Source organism: Sinocyclocheilus rhinocerous, unplaced genomic scaffold, assembly GCF_001515625.1.
Source record: "Sinocyclocheilus rhinocerous isolate Xijiao unplaced genomic scaffold, SAMN03320098_v1.1 scaffold785, whole genome shotgun sequence".
In the NCBI taxonomy this organism is placed as follows: domain Eukaryota; kingdom Metazoa; phylum Chordata; class Actinopteri; order Cypriniformes; family Cyprinidae; genus Sinocyclocheilus; species Sinocyclocheilus rhinocerous.
Window position 1 is genome coordinate 650,612 of NW_015660521.1, and position 5,614 is coordinate 656,225.

The 5,614-nt window shown below is 33.6% G+C and overlaps 1 long non-coding RNA gene across 1 annotated transcript; it reads right to left on the reverse strand.

Annotated features, from left to right (window-relative positions):
- Positions 1-2,035: 2,035 nt before the first annotated feature.
- On the reverse strand, positions 2,036-2,698 carry LOC107725321 (uncharacterized). The gene is made up of 2 exons (XR_001638108.1): positions 2,489-2,698; positions 2,036-2,129 (listed from the first exon to the last, which is right to left on the reverse strand). It is a non-coding gene; the product is annotated as an uncharacterized LOC107725321 (long non-coding RNA).
- Positions 2,699-5,614: the final 2,916 nt, after the last annotated feature.

The window sequence follows — 5,614 nt, forward strand, 5'->3', positions numbered from 1 at the left end:
CTTTGGCATACTTTTTTAAACATACTATGATTTGGGACATACTAATTCTATTTTCGATTACTATTTAGGACGGATAGTATGCGAATTGGGATGCAGCACATGTCTCCGTTTGCTCCAAGGCCCCAGTGAATCTAGACATCCCATATGCTGGTTGCTATCAACATTGTAACTAAGTGACGTCATGCGTATTTAGTTGGTCATGTTTTTTTTCACAAATTTGTTTTCAAACATGGAAAATACATAAGTTTATCCACCTTTTTCTTCAACGCGGAAGTAAGCCTATGGGCGAGAAAGTTTTTATCCACGTTGTACACATCGCTTGTCTTTATTTCAGTTGTATTAGACGATGGTTCAGGCTCCGCTCTTGCTCCTTCATCTACGGAAAGATCGTCCATTGCTGCGTCCCAATTCGCCTACTTATACTATGCCCGAAAAGTACTTATTGTGAAGAAAAAGTACATACTTTTGAGTATGTAGAAGAATAGTAGGCAAGCTAAGAAGAATATGCAGTAAACGGTAAAACTGTTTGCACTACAAACCAGTGTGTTCATAATTAAGATAATACATTAAAATAATATGGTAAGACACAAATTTTCAATATCAAGCAGCAAAACGAATTGTTTTGTACAGATAAAAATAGCTGGATGCAGATGAGACCGGAAGCCAGACACACAGAATTTACAAATGGACGCGCCCATTTTTACGGCAAGAAAAAGCAACTCTTTATTTGTAAGTACGATACAAATTAAGATAAAGAAACAACACACTTATACAGAGTGAAATTACACGTTACTTTTTGTTTTTGTTCTTAAAGTTAATGAAAAATAATTTACATCAGTAAATCAGTACATAAAAGATAAGCCTTATAGATATGTATAGATTCCCTATTCGACCGCTCCAGATACGTTGACGCGTCCGCCATCTTGGAACGGTCAACATGAAATATAACGTGGATAACATTACATTTATATTTTTTTTATCAGGTTAGACATTGATTATTTATCACTCAAATCCGTTTATCTACCTGTCAGTTGGTCCGCCATGTTTGTAGTTTTTTTTAAAAACACTTTTAATGCGTGTTTGTAGTTCTTAACTTGCTGTTGTAGATGCACACAGTCAACAGTTCGCAGACCGTTCCAAAAATGGCGGATGGCTTACGTATCGCGGCCCATAGAAACGGTCGCTAATGAGGCATCGTATATCTATGCCTTATACCAGTAGTGTCATTAGAGTTTAATCAAACATATGGCAACTTACCGTTTCATAAGAAAATATACCAAGTTCAAGACAGAATCCAATACCTGAACTACATTTTCATTTAGTAAAAAAAAACACACACACACACACACAGGTTTGTTTTTGTGAAAAGTGGGGACAACCCATAGGTGTAATGGTTTTTATACTGTACAGACCCTATATTCTATTGCCCTACTACACCAACCCTAGTCTGAGTTTGCATTTCACTGTTTTTATTCATTTTGAGGAATACTGAATCTGTTTTTGTCCAGGTTAGATAAGTAAATGTTCACATTTAGTCAAGAATACAGTAACATCATGTTTACACAGTGACAGCGCACACAACGTTGTCAGTCAATAGCCTAAATGGGAAAACAAAGTAAGTAACTGGCATACTTATTCGAAAAAGTAACTCTGATATTTTCTTGTAAATTAAAACGTAATATGTTACTCTAGTTACTTGACAAAAGTAATTTGATTACATAACCTACTTGCATTACCCCCAACTGTATTGCTCTGATGAAATTTGTTTTATTACAAAAGCAAATAGATTACAATGCACACTGAAGTTAGCGCATGTTTGTCAGACGTCCACGGACCCCTCAACCTATAGGCAACGAAAGAACAACTGCTTCAACCATTATTGCTTCTTTACAAAATAAATTATTCTTAGATTTATTTATTCATTAGTAGGCCTACATCATGCAACCACTTCTACAAGAACGTTAACACATTTCGTACAGTCAGGCAAACTCTTAATTTCAGCTGGAATTGATTTTCCAACCGCTTGACTGTTTTAAATGCTGCATACAGAAATGTAATGAACAGTTATGAACAGTTGTCATCCAGAATTTCCACTCCTTGGATTGTATGCAGTTTACTTCATTTCAAACCTAAAATGAAAACAATACAGATGTCAGAGCCCCTCATGGTTGGGTTTTTATGCAAGTGTAAAGTGTGCATTTATGCAAGTGAAACGTATTGAAATGTTTCCTATTCATTCATTTGCTTCCAAACCTGTTTTGAGTTTCTCCACGCTGATAAACACACTGCCACAGTGCATTATTACTCACGGTACGAGTTTGAGTCTGGCCTAGCGCGTACCAAAAGTAATAATGGACCGTGAAGCAGTTAAAAAGGGCTCCTTTCATCTCATCAAGGCAAGATTTTGTCAAATTAAATGGAGTATATGGTTTTAAAACATGGAGAATGTAAACATATTTATGATTTGCTACAATTTTGCATACTTTACCTTTTGCAGACTTAAGAAGTTACATCTTAGTCTTCACTTTTCTTCATTAGTGGCCCTCAGAGGTGCCCGATTAATCATGAAAGGTTAAATCCATCCATTGCTGAAAAACATAATGTAATACTTCAAACAATGCAGAATTGTTAGCCTAATTAACAGAGACTTCTCTCTCAGAAATGACATCGAAAAGTTCCAGTCTAACAAGACGATTATAAACATGCAGTACACAAACCATTCTATATGAAGATAAATACGTGCAGAAAACAAATCATTTAACAGTTCAACGCCCTGCTTAATATTACAATTTGCCAACAGAGGGCGCAATATTCGTGTTCCTCATATTTAATCGAAAGTAGATTCCACGTTGCTCTGGAATTGCTGTGCTGAAACACTTCCGAGGGCAGGGTCAAACATTATTTCACAAATACAAACCCTTTCCTTAAAACTTTTAACACACTAAATAGGCGCCCAAAGTATGTGGACACTTAAATTAGGTCTAAAATAGACGTCACTGCAATCGATAACAAAATATCAAACTATTTTTATAGCAAAACATTTTGCAAGTTAGTTTGTTAATCAACAATACCGTTCATAATGAAGACAAGTATTTGAACACTTTATAGTTGTCAGTCATCACGTGTGAACCTGAGACTGACTTCATACAGCCACCAGCTGATTAAACATAAGAAAAAGAACACGGACAAGTGAAGTTAGTTCTGAGAAAAGATCATTTAATCGAATGTATTTATTTATAAAGCACTTAAAACTACACAGTAGACCCAAAGGACTAAAAAAATATGACACAAAAAGCAGCAACACTAAAGAGCACAGACACTGAAAAGGAAAAAAAAAAAGAATTCTGACTTGTCGTTTTGGTTGGAACATCTGTCAGTTATTATTTTATCTTTACTGTCATACTTAGTACAGTAGCCTATAGAATAGGTATAATGTGTGTAGTAGGCCTCTGCAAATGTTCTGTGTGCATATATGACCTATTACTAAAAAAGAGCACACTGTGCTGGGTACCATATCCCACGATGCACTGTGCTCAATATTTCATTTCCATTGTGATAAATGAATCATAAGTAGTATAATTCATGCTTTTTACCATCTTTCCAATTTTTGAATTATTCAATCAGACTGATAAGAGTTACGATGAAATTGGATTCAAAATGTAAAATAACCTTTAGTATTTCAGATATGCCAATCATGAAATTAAACATGCATGTAATGACAAGAATGAAGTGTATTACTGTTTGGAATGTTTATTGTGCTGTAAAGCACACTAGTCCACATCAGTCTTTTTATTTATTTATATAGATCTTGTCACAATACACACGGTTTCAAAGTAGCTTTACAGAAAATCATATTAATGTTTATAATATCTTAATGCCTTATAGTCATTTAGCCGGTTAGAGCTGGGCTAGGCCTGTAATTCACATTTTATGATGATACATCAAGCAGCTGAACTATGCTACTATATACTGTACTATATAAAGCTGGATACACTTACATTAGTTAATTTATTGTTAATTAATAATTCCTTCATTTATTATGAGTTATTTGTTACCTGGTGATATTGAGAATAATGAAATCGTTGTTATTTTTAGTATTATTTATTTACTATTGTATTAATATTTTGAATGAGCTTTTATTTTTATATTTTCATTTCAGTTTAAATATTTCTATTTAGGTGTTTTTATTTCAGTTTCAATTTTAGTAATTCAATTTAAACTTATTTTATTCAGTTGTTTTTTTAAGTAATAGTTTTTCATTACAGTTTTAATCAACAAAAACTATTTTTAATAGTTTTAATTGACAATCTTTAATTAACAACACTCTTTCACATAGTATTTTTTTTAATTAATAAAAATAAATAAATAATTAATTAAAAAATGCTAGTATTTCATTACAAAATAGTACTTTTTCCTCCCTAACAGAAGGGGGCGCTGAGTATCTATATAGAGTGTCACTTTGTAGGCAAAAACCCTACAAAATAATAAATAAAATAAATAATAAAATAATAAACCCTAGCATTTTAGCACTTCCTGTTCCATCGTCCCAGAGTCAATGGGTTTTTTGAATGGGAGTTTGGTTAAATCCCCTAAAATAAGGTCTGTGGTTCACACAAGCTGAAGATACTTTCACGTTTTATTCTACGACATAAATCACACCAGTTACAACCCACTCGTGATTTTTTTAAACTGTTACGTTTCTTAAAAAAAACGTTGCTAACAAGTTGCTAAATGGGACTGCAGGTGCTGTCGGAGACATTAAACGTCATCATGCCGAACAGTTTATCAATTTACAGTATTTTCCAATCGTAGTGTATAATTTATAGTACAATTAATTGTAGAATAACCAATTAATAGTTTCCCGCATTTTATATTGTTGTTCGACAATGTTTTTTTGCTTTGCCCCGAAATGCAACACAAGTCTTCGGATGGAAGATGCTCGTTTTATCGATTTCCTACTGATACGGCTCTGGGTTTGCACCATAAGGTCAACTCATATTACGATTATTCCATGTAAACACCACATTTACCGGCTTCGTCGTCACGTGCATAGTGCTTAAAGGGGTGGTTCATTGTGATTTCACTTTTTTAACGTTAGTTAGTGTGTAATGTTGCTGTTTGAGCATAAACAATATCTGCAAAGTTACGAAGCTGAAAGTTCAATGCAAATGGAGATATCGTCTTTTAAAATTCTGGCAGTTTAACGCCTACAAAAACGGCTGGTAGGGACTGTTATTTAATAGATTAAATGCACTATAATTTTATTGAATAGTACTTGGAGACACGTTTTTAATTAAAATATTCATATTAATCAAGGATTTATTGACTTTTAATGCACCTTATTTCAAAATGTACAGAAATACGTGCTTTCGTATCTTTTAGTTATGATTATTTCATTTATTCTCTATACCAGTGGTCGCCAACCCGTCGATCGCGATCGACTGGTAGATCTTTATCACTGTCCCAGTAGATCCCGAAAATAACAGTAAAATAAGTACAAAAATGCATTACATTTCTTGGGGTTATATTAATGTATCACATAAGGGAACTGTCTTGAGAAAAGTTTCGATGGCAATGGCATTTTCTTCTCAAAAATAATGCGTTTTTTTTTAAA